The sequence below is a fragment of the Palaemon carinicauda genome, chromosome 26, assembly GCF_036898095.1.
Source record: "Palaemon carinicauda isolate YSFRI2023 chromosome 26, ASM3689809v2, whole genome shotgun sequence".
Taxonomy (NCBI): Eukaryota; Metazoa; Arthropoda; class Malacostraca; order Decapoda; family Palaemonidae; genus Palaemon; species Palaemon carinicauda.
Genome location: NC_090750.1, coordinates 1,211,791 through 1,229,290, shown reverse-complemented (window position 1 = coordinate 1,229,290; position 17,500 = coordinate 1,211,791). Strand labels below are relative to the sequence as shown.

The window sequence follows — 17,500 nt, the reverse complement described above, 5'->3', positions numbered from 1 at the left end:
ATGCAAAGGTCCTTTTATGGTGAAGATACACTCACTATTCTTCATTTCAAAGTACGTGATCAAGCCAATGAAAATGGATTGATAATGAAAACATGACCATTATTTAAAGCAGTTGTATATCAAACATACGAGTCCACTGACGTAACCGAAGCCACCAAACTAATCTCAACAATCCATCAATTTCTACTCAATATTTGACCTACGATTGAAAGTTGCATCAAAGCCTCTTGATTGTAGGTTTAATTTATTGCTGATAACAACATTTGTGAATCGTTCACACTAATGAAAAAAATTCAGTCTATATTTATTGTAGGAAAGAGTAAAAGTAGATATTCAGCCTATTTCTCATATAAGTAATCTCTCTCTCTCTCTCTCTCTCTCTCTCTCTCTCTCTCTCTCTCTCTCTCTCTCTCTCTCTCTCTCTCTCTCTCTCTCATACAAACACACACACACACACACACACACACACACACACATATATATATATATATATATATATATATATATATATATATATATATATATATATACTGTATATGTGTGTATGTGTGTATATGTTCATGTCTATGTGTGTGCGTGTGTATTAGCAGCACATCATAGAACTTGCGAAGATTGCTTACCAAAATGCATGAAATATCATTTGAGATTACGCTCAAGATAAATAGAAGAAAGGCAGAAATGATGAGAACCGAAAATGGAATGGAAGATAAAATATAATTTTAATGGTAAAGGATTATTGAGTTTGAATCAATATCTTTTGGAACTGTGATCTCTAATACAGGGTCATTAGAATTAAGGTTTAAGAAAAGATTTAAAATAACCTGAAAATTGTATAAGAAAACTCAGGTGATATATCAGTTTAATGAGATCAGTGTTACTGTATGGACACCAGTCGTGGTATGACAATGAAACAATATCCAACAGATTTTGTAGATTTGAGAGAAAAGTCCACGGGAGAATATTGGGTGTTAAATGGCAGGACAGGATTATAAATGAAGCCATAAAAGAGATTATTTGAGTGCCATATGTGGATGAGGTCATGGTGAGGGGTAGAAGGAGATAGTTTGGGGTTGCTCTTTACAATCCCCAAGAGGGATTAGTTTACCAAACATTCAACCGAGCTCCACGAGTCACTAAAATACATTAAAGACCAAGCACTACAGTACTAGGAAGAGTGAAATATGAAAAGATGAATGGGGGAATGTTAATTTAGAAGGACAAGATAGAGACGACTGACGAAATCTAACAAAGGCCCTTTACGTAGATATGCGTAGGTAGATGATGATAATGATGATGATGCATATATATATATATATATATATATATATATATATATATATATATATATATATATATATATATATATATGTATATATATATATATATATATATATATATATATATATATATATATATATATATATATATATATATATATATATAGCAGACGAACATCTTGCATGTGTCATAGAGGCTGCCCAATCATACACAGATAAATGCTGTGGTATCGACATGTAAACTCATACAAACAGACAGAGAGTCAGCGGAAACATCATTGGCACCAGACCCAGTCAGCAGGTTTAAGGCCACAAAATGTACTCACATAATTCCTGATTGGAAAATCAAGATTCAAAATACACTCATTTACACTTTCCTCATTTCAAAAGTGTAAACTGTCTCTCCTTTAAGATTTAGAACACACTCACACACACATATGTAACCTACATATATGCACACTTATAAACTTGTACAAAAAACTACATGTGCATTGAACAGTTTCCGTCACAATGCCGGACAGGGCAGATTGGTCAGCGTGTGAGACAGACTAAATTCTCAGAGCAAAGCAATCTATTATATTTGGTCATGACTGGTAAACTTAATGTGATCACGGCGATAACCAAACCATTTAAGCACGTTTAGATGTTCCAACTCAAGTGTGTCCCTGAGTTTGTCTATTGTTAATTACTCATGACGAATGTTATTCTCTTTTATTTGAATATTCTTTTGTGCCCTGTCCTTATCTTAGGTATTTTGTAATATTTCCACAAGTGTCATTCATATTTACTCAGTTTCAAGCTTTTGATTGATACTCTCTTATCTTTTGCAGGGGTGGGAAAAGCTGGAGAAACTTTGGAACAAGGTATGATATGTTTTTGCCCAATAGTTTAGCATCTTAAATAAAGCTTTGGATTTTGAAATGTATGCAATTAAACATATATATGCACACACATGAAGGACACATTCTCCGTTCAAAATCACCGAGTTTTTTCATTGTGCTATGGCAACTCAAGACTCAACTAAATGTTGTTCTGTCTAGTGTTGTTTAAAAGAACTTTTATTTTCCCAATCCCAAAGATCAAACATTTTCCCCAAAGGAACAATAGTATTATTTCTGAGGAAATCAGATATCAGATACTCGATTTTATTCTGTGGTATAACGTACATAGGATGTTACGTGATGACAGGTGTGAGTGTGTCCAGTTGTTCACTTAAATTGATATTGAATTTGAAATGATTTTGTTTTTTCAGTTTAATGAGGAGTGTTCAGCAAGATAGAGGATTGAAGAAAAGAAGAAAGGCAAGTCTAAAAGGAAATATGGAAATATATCTTCGGCATCTTAATTGTAAATCTTAAATGGGAATATGCTTGAAATTTACCCTTGTAAAACCAATTGTTTAGAATTATTAATCTCTGCAACAGTTCTTTATTGGATTATGGAATAAAAATAAAACTTATCATTAGTTTTTCTTAACCCTTTCCTACTTCAAATCTCTAAGATTTCACTTGATATGCATCAACACAAAATAGAAATTAAATCAAAAGTAGAAATATTATTAAACATCGACTCTACGATCATAAATAGGTATTTGATTATGTTTAATAGACTTAAAGCTTGATGTAAGATATGGAATGCTCCCACTAAACATCCTTAGAAAGACTGAAGATATTAAGGTTTTCAAGAGGAGACTGAGGATTTTCTTGATTTCCAAGTGCTTCGATAATGTGGATTCTACAATAAACACAGAGTTCGATGAGTGATACTCTTAAGACCTAAGAATGTATATGTCAAACAGATCTAGTAGGTCCTGTAGGATTCAGGGTTCCACGATGGAATAGGTCCAGGAAACCAGCCCTTCCAGTAGTCCTGGATAGGACTAACTGAAAACTGACGACCAAACGAAAGAACGAGTGCACAGCAGGTTTGAATGTTATATGATTGCAGAGTTTGAATTATTTCTGCTGTACCAACCATGTGTCACACGATCGTACATAAATTATTTTGTATATATTATGCTTGAATCTGCGCTCTTCCCTCGCACTAAAAAGAACCTGAATAATCATGTCTCCGGTTTTCCTCTGTAACATTGTCTGTCTTGTGAACATGAAAAGGCCTGTTGCCTCGAGGTTTTGTATATAAAGGAGAGTGTTCTATAATAAACTACTCAGTTGATTGCTTCCTGCCTTTGAGTCCTAACCTTTCTCTCGGCCCGTCACATTGGTGACCCCGGAAGTCGACTCGCTTCCACCGCCTTCCACCCCCACCCCCTCGCCCCTCCATTGTTGGTACTATGGCGGACTCTACAGCAGTTGGCGCTACGGCCGCTCCATTCAAACTTTCATCGTTTGCCAGCGGAGAGGCGTTTGCTTGGTTTCAGCGCGCAGAAGTCCAGTTTCGCATCAAGGGCGTGACTCGCTCAACCACCAAAGCAGATTATGTTCTCGCGGCGATACCCGAGGACACCTTCCCAGAAATATCCGACTGGCTTTGTGAACAAGGTGACACCACAATAGCGTATGACGCCCTCAAAACATACCTTCTGCAGCAGTACTCGCCGTCGCCAGCTCTCGCAACAACCATTGGCGGACCAAAGGGCTTCGCTTGCCCTCAGGGAAATGACCAGTATTGCTCGCCTTCAACCTGCCGCAGACGGCTCTCCTCGTGAGGTGAACCTACTTCGTGCCCTTTGGATACGCCGTTTACCCAGACCTATACGCGCTGCCATACCCGATGTCGATAGTTTACCCATAAAGGACTTGATGACCAAAGCCGACGCCCTTATGGACAGCCACTTCAAGACCTCCATCAACGCCTCCACCCCTGACGAAGAGGCCTATCCAACGTCAACCGCAGCTGACATGAATGCCGAAGGACATACACGCCTACCCCGTGACGTGCCGAAGTAGCGACAAAGCCGCCCACCACCCACCAATCGCTCGCGCCCCAACAAACGACTTCTACAGCCACTTACTACCTCCCATCCACCGCAGTTTTGCTACTACCACTTCAGATTCGGGGCAACAGCGAAGAAATGTGTAAAGGATTGTCAGTGGCCAAAAAACGTGTAAGTAGGCCATCGCTCGTGGCAGTGGCCTCCCGTGTTTCTAATCTTTTCTTTTTACAGGATGCAGGAACGGGCGTGCAATTTTTGGTAGACACGGGTGCATGTTGTTCTCTTTTGCCAAGGAAACTCTTCAATGCACGACGTAGTCTGTCTACATCTGCCAACGTCCGCTTGGTAGCTGCCAACGGATCTGCGATACCCACCTACGGTTACGAGAACCTCACATTATCGTTCGGATTGGTCAACGCAGACTTGTACTTGTCGACACCTCTTCAACCCGCCCCCTCTAACCTCGCTCTCCACATCAGCGCACCCACGGAGGCCTACGCCCACCTCCTCACGTCGTACCCGGAAGTTTTCTGTCCAGAACTTCGCCAAACGCCCACGGCTCCTGCCAAGCACGGTATTTATCACCATATCAAGACGACGGGACCCCCAGTCTTCGCAGAATTCAGACGTCTGGCACCGGAACGATTGGCAGCCGCCAAACAGACGTTCGCCGAAATGGAGGAAATGGGCCTTTGCCAAAAGGCCACCGGCCCATGGTCGTCACCCTTACACATCGTTCTGAAGAAAGATGGCTCCCTCCGTCCATGCGGGGATTACAGGCGCCTGAACATACAAACAGAACCGGATCACTACCCCCTCCCAAACATTGCCGACGTGACCTCCTACCTGCACAAAGCAAAGGTTTTCTCTACGCTCGACCTCCTGAAGGGGTATTATCAGGTGCCTATGAACCCAGAAGACATCCCCAAGACCGCCATCACCACTCTGTTTGGTACACACACCTTCAATTACTCCTTGTTTGGCCCTCGTAATGCTGGGGCCATGTTTCAACGTCTCATGGATGGCATCTTAGGGGACCTCCCTTTCTGTATATGTTATGTGGACGACATACTTGTGTTCTCCTCCTCAAAAGAGGAACAGCTCCGTCACCTGCGCATCGTGCTCGACCGCCTGCAACAAAACGGCCTTGTAGTCCGGTACGACAAGTGTACCTTTGGCGCCAACGAAGTGTTGTTCTTAGGGCACCGCATCACTCCTGAAGGAGTCCATCCCCTCCCTGAGAAGGTAGCAGCCGTTCAGGACTTCCCCGTGCCCTTGACCGTCAAAGCTCTGCAGGAATTCTTGGGCATGATCAACTATTATCACCATTTTCTGCCAGCCATTACCGCCACTCTTGCTCCCCTCTACGCCTCCCTCAAGGGCAAGCCAAAGGACCTGAAGTGGGGTCCCCTTCAAGATGCAGCCTTCTGCAATGCAAAGAAGGCCCTATCAACTGCTGTGGCTCTCACTTTTCCTATCCCACATGCCCCGATGCCAGCGACGTCGCTATTGGTGCAGTACTCGAGCAGGTGGTCAACAGCTCGCCCCGCCCATTGGCCTTCTTCAGCAGAAAACTGTCCAAGGCAGAATCGGGTTATTCTACCTTCAATCGAGAATTGCTGGCGGTGCACTTGGCTGTCCGTCACTTTCGTCATTTTTTAGAAGGTACGCCCTTCGTCATTCGCACAGACCACATGCCTCTGGTGCACGCTTTCACTCGACAGTCTGACGCCTGGTCAGCCCATCAACACCGACATCTCTCCGCCGTGGCTGAATACAATTGCACCCTTCAATACGTCCCTAGGAAAATGAATCCTGTTGCCGATGCCCTGTCAAGAAACATGTCGGCTGCCGTTGAACTGGGATCGGATTAAAACGCCTTGGCTGAAGCCTAACGACAGGATCCAGAGTATCAAGCATGTAGAACATCCTGCACGTCCCTCCGTTGGGAAGACTTTCCCCTCGAAGACTCCAACACCACTCTCCTCTGTGACGTCAGTACTGGTAGACCGCGACCTTGGATTCCTGCTCCCATGCGACGGCCGGTGTTTGATTTCATTCACGGCCTTTCACATCCCTCGTGCCGTTCTACTGCACAGCTGCTGAAGGCAAAGTTCATTTGGCACGGCATTTCTAAGGATGCTAAGGATTGGGTCCGCGCCTGTACTTCTTGCCAAACTTTCAAAGTACATCGACACACGGATTCAGGAGTGGGCACCTTTCCTCAACGTCAGCGTCATTTCGCACACATTCACGTCGACGTTGTAGGCCCCCTACCCACATCACAAGGACATCATTACCTGTTTACCGTCATCGACCGCTCCACTCGTTGGCCTGAAGCCATTCCTATGGAAACTGCAACGTCCGCCTCATGTACATCTGCCTTACTCTCTGGATGGATTTCAAGATTTGGTATCCCTGAGCATATTACTTCTGATAGGGGAACCACTTTCACCTCTCAATTGTGGACATCATTAGCGAATCTCCTGGGCATCACCCTACATCAGACAACAGCCTAAAATCCCGCTGCCAATGGAATGGTTAAACGTTTTCATCGCACCCTCACAGCAGCTTTGATGTCCCGCTGCAAGGATTGCAACTGGTTTACTCAGCTTTCCTGGATCCTCCTGGGACTAAGGACCACTCCTAAAGACGCCCTCAACGTCTCGGCAGCCGAAATGGTGTATGGCGACCCGTTGGTCGTCCCTGCCGAATTTTTTCCTTCTACAACCTCCTCCGACGATATCCAGCGCATATGTCACGTCGTGGGAAAATTTACTCCGTGCCACCAGACTTACAAGCCCCAAGCGAAGCATCACATACCAACGGACTTGCACTCTGCAACGCACGTCTTCCTGCGCAACGACACTAGCAAGCCACCGCTAACGCCCCCTTACACGGGGCCCTTTCCTTGTGATCCGACACATTCCGAAAGCATTTCTACTAAACATTCGTGGCAAAGAATACTGGGTCTCCATTGATCGTCTAAAACCTGCTTATCTTCTGCCAAATGACCCGCCTACAGTTCACCTCTCTAGATCAGGGCGTCCTATTTAACATGTTCAGTATATCATTTTTAGGGGGGGAGCCATGTACCAACCGTGTGTCACACGATCGTACATAAATTATTTTGTATATATTATGCTTGTATCTGCGCTCTTCCCTCGCACTAAAAAGAACCTGAATAATCATGTCTCCGGTTTTCCTCTGTAACATTGTCTGTCTTGTGAACATGAAAAAGCCTGTTGCCTCAAGGTTTTGTATATACAGGAGAGTGTTCTATAATAAACTACTCAGTTGATTGCTTCCTGCCGTTGAGTCCTAACCTTTCTCTCGGCCCGTCACACTGCACTCACAAATTGCTAGTTATTTTCGTGTCAATAAATCAAGAGCTGTCCGCATTAAAAACTTGTTTTCCATATATATCTCTGGTGGCACCTTGGTGCCAAATGACCTTTCTGGCAATGAAACCAGGATATGAAGCCAAAATTGAAAAATCTTGAGCCTTTTAATATAATTCTATAGGTAGGCTAACCATTGCAGAAAGTATCATTGGACTAATCAGCTAATAAGATTAAAACTTGAAAATCAAATCATTGTAAAATGGCTACACATAATTTTTCACCCAATTTGTGAATAAAAACCTTTGATATACAAGAAATTAAGATTATTCCTAAGTTCTGATAGCGATAATAAACTCAAGGCACAATGGGGGGATTGTGTGATATACGTGAAAGATACCAAGTTCAGGAAGCTAACTAGTACGAGCACTCGGTAGAGCATACCTTCACCTATATCATATATATTTCAAGATAGACAATTGAATTATGCACATTTTGGCACTAGTTTTGTGCAAATCAGATAAAAATTGATCACGATATTGCAAAAAGACGTTTTTGATCTTTTCGTTACCTTGACCTTGACATTTGATCCAATCGCTTCCAAAATATAGTCAAATTATCCTTGGATCATAGTGTGGCGGGATGTTGCAAAACAACCCCCACACCTTTGAATCACTCTAACTGACAATTGTCCCACAACACAAACTTTCCCCTTACTTTATCAACTGGACTCTTGGACAGAAGGAAAATTGAAACAAAACATATCCTTAAAACTATATTTCTTAAACTAAAATAAATCATAAACTATCCGCAATCAAAATAAACACTTAAAACTAATCAAAACTTAGCACTATATATATAATAACCAAAACACCATTCATATAAACAAAAAAAAATATCAAAAGTTAACATTAACCGCACACCCCCAACACCAAAAATAGATATGTGTATATATAATATTACAAGACCAACACTCCTTCACAGAAAGCCGAACTGTCTTTACGGCACAGTACACAATAACACAGCTCTGTGATCAACAGTCCGCTGGGTGGCAATTTGCCATAACGGTCTCGGTGATTGGGGTGGTCGTTATAATCATAATCATCATCACCATCATAATCATCATCACCATCATCATCATCATAAACATCATCATCATCAGCAATCTAAATTCACAGGCCTACTATGAGATTCATGGCCTCTGTAACACGGTTTTTTGGACTTTGCTCCTTATCAATGCATCGGATGTAGCTGAAAGTTGACATATGTATATTTTACAACCACACACAAATTTTGTCAGCATTATCAATAACCTAAACCCGATAGTTTTAATTTTTATAGAGTAAAAATGATCTAGCCGACGCCATGGCCAGTGATAACGAGCCATGAGTCGAAAACATTCATTAAGTAAGCAATGTAAACACCTTTTGACAAAATTTTGCCCCGCCCATCCACCAGACACCCATTTACCTTGTTCCATCGGCTCTGGAACCCATAACAGTCAAGAATGGCTAGCAGGATTTGGAATTGCCCCCGTGTTTGCAAAACTGCATTTGTTTTACGACTTGCAACTTTATACAGTCAAGAGAAAGTCCGTGGCCATATTTACTATAGCCTGAATAGGTAATCATTCAGTTTCTAGTTTAAATCCAATGTTTATGGTCTGATTTGTATTTAACATAACATGATTATAATACTTGTAATGTCATTCAGGCTTTTGAACATTTCCATTAACTATTCACTATTCCACCAAGAGAGAGAGAGAGAAAAAGAGAGAGATCGTATGTAAACAGTCTTTATATAACTATTTTTGTTAAAATAAAATTTTTGTGCTAAACTCTCCATCAGACCAACGGATCATCCGATATATTTTTTTCTTCTTCTTCTTAGGCCGTACGACCGTGTTGGCTATGTTTTGAGCATGACTGCATTTTGTAAATAAATCATGAATAGTTTTAGGAGTTTTATTTGTACATCTAATGGGAATTTATAGAAGTAAAGTGAACATAATTCATTTATCCTTTAAAATAATTATCACATGTAGCAAAACAAATAGTAGTAAAGATGATAATGCAATGAAGGAATAATACCATACTTTATCTTTAGCTTCAACATCGGCAATAACCTACCCAGTTGCCATAATTTGTCAGCTTAATGAAATAACCTATCATCTAATGTTAAACTTAATTTCTGAGGGGGCCATGGCTTATTGTACAGTGAAAAAACATGACAAAGACTTTATGAATGGCGGAACGATACATAAATGTGGGTGGGGTATCTGTGCTAGCGTAGTAATACTACTGTAGCAGTAGTGCCGCAACAGTAGTATACATGATTTAAACGTTTAGGCCAACTGCTGGGATCCTTGAGGATCATTTAGCACTTCTTACAGCTACTCGAGAAGTGAGTTTTTATAGCCAGAATTTAAATTTTCTGATCCAACAATGCCCATGATAGCCTTCAGTGTTATCCTGAATTATATCGAGGCCAAAGTGGGTGGAGCCTCATGAAGTCATCATTCTGACGATTATTATTGGTGAAGGTTTAAAGCCAAAATACGGTACCACCTATTTTTTTTTCTTTTTTTAACAGTAAATAGGTAGGTACATAGACAATAAATAAAAATTACTTGACATTGGATATAGCAGTTATCAAATCAAGCTTGTCTACTACGTTTTTGAAAATTACCAACTATTCCCTACACCTTGTCAATTTGATTGTGACCTATAAAGTAGACTGTAATTTCTTAGGAAACTTATTTTGGGAGTTAGACTCTTAATCGAAGGGTTTTTGTATTTATTAACATATTTTGTTGGGTTGTTAATTATGACAATTATCAGTGGTGAGGTTTCAGAGTTCATAAAGGTGTACTGCTTTGCTTTTATCTAAACTTTTGTGTCATTGTTGCCAGAGGTATATCCTTCGTTACGTATAGCCAATCATCGATCGAGAAAGAGGGAAGAAATGACGTCATAAGTTACGTAACGAGTGCGTTCGAAACCTTTTCTCTGAATAAGTTGGCCCGTCTTCAAAAAACGTCACTTTTACATTATAAGTACCAAATTTATTCAACCTACGTAATGCAGAATATAGTCAAAATTTATGTGTAGATATAAGGTGCATTCTGAAGAATCGTTATATTTATGAAATTCATAGATAAAAAATTATTGCGAAAAAACCGTGTTACAGAGGCCCTGAATCTCATAGTAGGTCATCAACAGTTCAGCAATCCAAAAAACAGTCTAAACAAAATCAGTTACAGGCCAGGTCATCAACTGTAAATCCACTTTCGAAAAGTAACTCTCCAAAGGAGGAATCACGGCCTGCCAAAATAAAAAATAAAAACACTTACGAACACTCCTAACTAACTTAACCATCGTACTATAATCAAAGATAAATAATAAACTGTTCCTATCATTCACAATCACGACAAGCAAATACAAACAAAACTGTACTTACTTTTTGAATAAATAAACTCTTCCACGCTGGTAAAATAATAATGAAGTAAATCCAGCATTTACACACGCAACTGCCTTAAGCTGCAGTCAAATCAAAATAAGCATTCACCCAAGACATTCACCACTGTCGTAACTTAACTAAAACATAAACAAACAATCTCATTTGTACCAACAGTCTTTCTCACAACAAACAATCGATACACTAACTACTCTCTCTCTCTCTCTCTCTCTCTCTCTCTCTCTCTCTCTCTCTCTCTCTCTCTCTCTCTATCTCTCTCTCTCTCTCTCTCTCTGGATTTGGCAAAAACAAAAATAAAAATAAAACAAAATTTAATCCTCCACAATAGCCAACCATCTCACCAAATTTTGAGATTAGGTCAAATAGTTTTTGAGTTATGCAGATCACAAACAAACATAAATAAAGAGGGGAAATGCCACCACTACTATATCATGATGTACATCACATGATAGACAAGTGAATCTTGCAAATTTAAGCACTAGTTTCATGCCAAACAGATAAAAAATGACCACGATATGACAAAAATACGTTTTTGACCTTTTCGTGACCTTAATTTTTGAGCCAATCACTCCCAAAATCTGATCAAATTTTTCTTGGATCATGGACAATTATCCAACCAAATTTCACGCTATTGGGTCGAATAATCTTTGAGTTATGCGAATCACAAACACACTAACACACGCCTATCAAAACGGAGTTAGCGAGGGTAAATTACTAAAGTCTCAAACCTTAAGTTATATCTCCCAAGAACATTCCTCCTTCACACACTAACCCCTCATCAGTACCACCCACATCATCACTCCCCCTTCCGACGTAATAGCTGTTTATGCTTGATTCGCAAAATTTGTGGGACTTATGAAATTCAACAAATAAATAAACTCGCAATATGCATCAAGGTTGAGTATAGTTACTACTGCATACACACCCATGCCTATATACATACGTACATGAACTTCATACATATATGCACACACATGTATGTAGACATGCATATTCAACTTCCCTTTCTCTATATGTATTAAACCCAATTTATTACATACATAAATAAAGATTCGACTTTCCTTTCTCATGTTACAAGGGTAAATTCGACATATTTCACCTCCTATTTCTCTTTCCAAGATAACACATATAACTATCACGAGATGAAAACAAAAATGAGATTATGTGCCAAAACTCTCTGCAGCACAAATACTTTTAATCACATCTTAGACGCAAATTTCATCGCTCGCTTATCATTAGCAAAGAATTAAGTGTAATAGACACGTAGAATACTTTAAATCAGTTTTAATTCACAAAATTAAAACCGGATGTAGTTTGCACATGAACTATTTATTGTCATCATGAATATTACAACTAAAATACTGCAAAATTAAGTTGACAATAACCTTTATATTTATGTAACACTGAAGGCTTGTTTCTCCGTCTCCCCAACTTCGAGCAAAACTGAGGGTAACGACCTTTGCTTGAGAGAGTTCGAACAACAGACGAAGAATCAATAGCTCTTCAGGTAAGCCTTATGCCATATATAATGAGGTGATTACCGTTATCTGTCGACTGCATTACGAATAATCTAACTAATGAAATCATTCAATACAAATTAATTTTATCAGCGATGGAATGTTAGGAAAAATGGCGTTTTCCAATACGTTCGTGGATTGAATTAGAGTCTGCTGTCTTAAAGATTTTGCTAGTCATTTTCCTTAAAATGACTAAGATCTTATTTTTACCTCTAAAATTTCTCACAAATCCTCAAATGTAACTTTATATAATCAACATGGGTTCGGGCTGGTCAAATGTGGAGAAAATACCCAGACCATCAATCAGTAACACAAGCAATGCTTAACAAAATGCAAATAACCTAATAGTGTGCCTCGGACAGCTAAAATGTCCCCGTTTGGTGAAAAATTCCCTAAAATTGGTAGACAAAGTCCAATATTTGCTTCAGCCAATCAGGGACCTCCACAGTACTCTTATTTTCTCTGGTTCTCTCCATTAGCTGGAAACATTTCATTTTGAATAGGATATATTTAAGTAGTTCTTCGATAGACAACTTAGCGTATGATAGACCTTCAAAGAGAGATTTGTATGAACCCAATTAAATATATGTCTACGAAACGTATATTCTATTCTTATTGTATTAATTTTCTTATTCTTCTTTGCCCTTTACTAAACAACACGTATGCACCTATCTAAAGAAGGGGGTTCAAGTAAAAGTGTTTTTAGCAAATATTACGAATTAATGCCGATATGATTATGATCTAACTTTAAAGGTGTAATGATAAAAATTAATCAGGATTTGATAGAGAATAAGAAAACCACTGATTATTCAAACCTTTCTCACCTAAACCAAAAGCATATTTGCGAGAATATTCAACAAACTTTTTTTCAAAATATACTTCTTCTCTTCTTCTTCTTCTTCTTCTTCTTCTTCTTCTTCTTCTTCTTCTTCTTCTTCTTCTTCTTCTTCTTCTTCTTCTTCTTCACGGAGCTACTAATTAGCAGTCACGTCCTGGGGCCGAGGTATCTACTGCACGTGTTTGCTGCATCTTTATCAGCTTTGAAATTACAATGTTTCGACCAATAAAAGCATTTTTTCATCTCTTTCCATTACCGTTTTAAGCTAGCAGTTTTATAAACACTTCTCAGATTGGCTCATTGGAGTATATCGTTTCATAAAGAACATTTTATATAACAATCATTTACCATTTATTGGATAAAACGCCTAAAGTGTGCACAAAATTAAGTTTACATTAGTCTACCAAAAATAGAATAGAAAATGTGTATCAAATTCAATTCAAAGAAAACTATTATTAGGTGACTATAGTAATTTATTAGTCATGCAAAACTCGCATCAAATTCTATTCATATTTTGATTAAATAGAAGATAATTTAATTAAATGATGACTAGAAATATATTTTCTTATGTTTATAAAGTTACATAAGGTATATTCCAACATCATATTTCACGAAGAATGAAAATTACAACATTAACATAAAAAAGAAAAATAGAAAAGTTCCACAAATTAAACGTCTGAAGATGATTTATTATTATTATTATTATTATTATTATTATTATTATTATTATTATTATTATTATTATTATTATTATTATTATTATTACGAGCTAATTTATTGACCCTAATTATAAAAGCAAGATGTTATAAGCTCAAATGATCCAACAGTGAAAAATATTAAAGAAAAACATTAAAAAAGCAGTAACATTAAAACAGATATCTTAAATATAACCTATAAAAACTTAAGACTAGAGGAAGAGAAATAAGATAGAAGGGTGTACCCTCAAGCAAGAAAACTCTATTCCAAGTCAGTGGATGACCATGGTACAAAAGCTATGGCACTACCCAAGACTAGAGAACAATAGTTTGATTTCGGAGTGTCCTTCTTCTAGAAAGAGCTGCTTACTATATCTAAAGAGTCTCTTGTACCCTTACCAAGAGAAAAATAGCCACTGAACAATCACAGTGCAGTAGTTAACTCCTTGAGCGAAGAACAACTGTTCTTAATCTAAGTGATGTTGGAGTAGGAGTTTGGCATTGCTAGTGAGACTAAAGATCCATGAGACAGTGTACCTACCATATTGGCAAATATTGAGACATGCGGTGTAATGTAGGAAAAAGAAATAAAAGTACAAGATTATTATTATTATTATTATTATTATTATTATTATTATTATAATTATTATTATTATTATTATTATTATTATTATTATTATTAGCTAAGCTACAACCCCTGTTGGAAAAGCAAGATGCTATAACCCCAAGGGCTCCTACAAGGAAAAATAGCTCAGTGAGGAAAGGAAATAAGAAGTTTGAACAGGTTTCAACCACAACTTATTATTATTATTATTATTATTATTATTATTATTATTATTATTATTATTATTATTATTGTTGTTGTTGTTGTTGTTGTTGTTGTTACCAGCTAAGATACAACCCTAGTTGGAGTAGCAAGATGCTATAACCCCCAGGGCTCTAACAGGGAAAAGTAACACAGTGAGGGAAGGAAATAAGGAAATAGATAAACGATATGAGAAATAATGAACAATTAATATAAAGTATTTTAAAAACAGTAATATCAAAATATATATTCTATACAGAATGTAAACTGCAAAAAGACTTATGTCAGTCTGTTCAACATTAAAACATTTGCTGCACGTTTAAACTTTTGAAGTTCTTCTGATTCAACCACCCGATTAGGAAGATCATTCCATCCTATAATAGTAAAACGTTCACAATGATGACTACTTAGGCAGAGTCGAATTCGAACACAAAATACGTCTACTTCGCGATTATGTAAAACTAAGCCTACGCCATTGTTTCTTATGTACATTTCCTCTGATATTTGAATATTTTGACCAAAATTACTTTGAAGGTCAGGGTAGAAAAGAGGACGGGAGAACGGGGTAGGATACGGTGTAGAATAGGGGAGGGATGTGGCAGGATGGGAAAGATGGCTGGATTGGGTTGGATACTGGGTTGGACGTTGGGGTTAGGATGGGTCTTGGTGGGAAACTATTAATCTTCCTAGGGATGGACAGGGTAAGGTGAGGGACGGGGTGGCTGGGATGGAATAGTTCAGGGAAGGGACGAGACGGACAGGGGGGGGGGGGGGGTGGGGGGTTTGGTGAGCGGGGAGGCATAGAGTTTTTTTTGGTCGGAGTAAAGGTTTCAAGTTACCCCCAGTTTCAAACTAACCCCCCCCCTCCCCCCCCGGTAACTTGAAACCGGTTTCAGATTACCGGCGGGGGGTAGTTTGAAACCGGTTTCAAGTTACCCCCTCTGTTTTCAAGTTACCCCCTCATTAGAATGATAAATAATTCATGTGACATCGCAAATATGTATCATGCATTTATTGCTGGTTTCCCAGCAGTAGAAAAAGTAGTTTAATTTTGTATTTAAGACCAAATATTGTATATTAGTGAATTATATGACACGTTAAAAGTCAGACTGTCATTTAAGGTTTTGTGATAAAGGCGAGGTAAAATTCTATTTTATTTCAGTGTTCGTGTGATTGTTGATATTTTCGTATTTAAGACCTAACGTGTCATATAATTCACTAATACAAAATATTTGAAGTTACCGACTGTCCTTTAAGATTTAGTGATAACGGCGAGGTTAAACTTAATTTCATTTCAGTGTGCGCGTGATTGTCGAGAGTTTTTTTTTTTCTCCTTTTTTTTTTTTTTTATATATCTCCAATAGACTCCATTCATGTGCTTTAGGTGCATGAGCTTCGGGCGGCAATATGCCTGGAGAAATTGACACAAAAATCACTCAGAATAAATGGTGTTGATTATTTTATTATTTATACAAATGCATATATATATATATATATATATATATATATATATATATATATATATATATATATATATATATATATATATATATATATATATATATATATATATATATATATATATATATATACACACAACTTTTGAACAAGGGCAGCCAACGCGCTGCTTAAGGTGTCAATCACCAAAACTCATTTGCGGCGCTGCCGATTCTCCTTAATCCCAATGCTTTCGCTTCACTAAGACAATAGAAGGAAAATGACAAACTAAGAGATATGGCATACACGTTGCCACATCTTCACTGGGTCAGTTCACTGAGACCTTTGGTCAAATCCTATTAAATGCATGAAGATTAGCTTCCTCATTCACTGTCTTGCACAATAGGCTTCCGTAAAAACCATGGGAAGTTCTCAACGTCGTGTTTTTCGCCCAGAAAAAAGAAAAATGGCATACACTGTCTATCAGTTCTTTTAAATGGGAAAATGATAATGAAATTGTTAAATTTGGAACTGACCAAGCAATCAAACGTGTCACAGATGCAACCAACATATCAAAAACGACTTTGTTTCAGATTTGCGAGGAAAATTGGGTCAAGGGTATTAAGCATACTGATAACATTATAAAGGAAGACATGAAAATGGTCTGAATTAACTAATTCGTTGAATCTTTCGTGATAGCACTAACTTCATCTTACGAAGTCACCATAACCACGTTTGATAGACCTTGGCTAACACAACCTTTGTTGTAAAAAAAATTTGTCGACTAATTAAATGAATTCTAAAACAATAAAATCACCTATGTAAATATACCATATTAAGCATAGTTAATTGAATCCTTTGTAAAGAATCCTGTCTTTTAATAATCAATCAGAATTGAGAGCTGAATTCATTTGATATCAAAATTAAGATTATTTCTGTTAGTTTGATAATCGTTTTATGACAATTTTGTTGTTTGTTATATTTAAGAGTCTCAACTTGTCACCACGCGGTTGCAAACAAAAAGAGCGAAGGAAACAATTTGGAGAGGGTATCAAATTAAAAGATTATATTCTAAGACCGTTCAAATCCGGGTGAATGTCTTATTAGCTGACCCTTTTCTCCTTTTCTTGGCTCGCCCATAGATTAAAGCGGTCGAGCCAGGTGTGCTTTGAAAATGACCCAAGAGAACTGGCAATGCCGCTATTGGGCTCCGAGTT

General features: G+C 38.2%; 1 protein-coding gene and 1 long non-coding RNA gene across 3 annotated transcripts in view; both read left to right on the top strand.

The window, feature by feature from the left end:
* The window catches only part of LOC137620102 (uncharacterized), a 3,148-nt gene extending 435 nt beyond the window's left edge, over positions 1-2,713 (top strand). The window contains exons 3-4 of the long non-coding RNA XR_011039979.1: positions 2,108-2,140; positions 2,530-2,713. This is a non-coding gene — a long non-coding RNA (uncharacterized lncRNA). The remainder of the gene's footprint in view (positions 1-2,107; positions 2,141-2,529) is intronic.
* Positions 1-17,500, top strand: part of LOC137619466 (zinc finger protein 501-like) — a 572,135-nt gene that overhangs the window by 56,881 nt on the left and 497,754 nt on the right. The gene's annotated exons all lie outside the window — the stretch shown is intronic.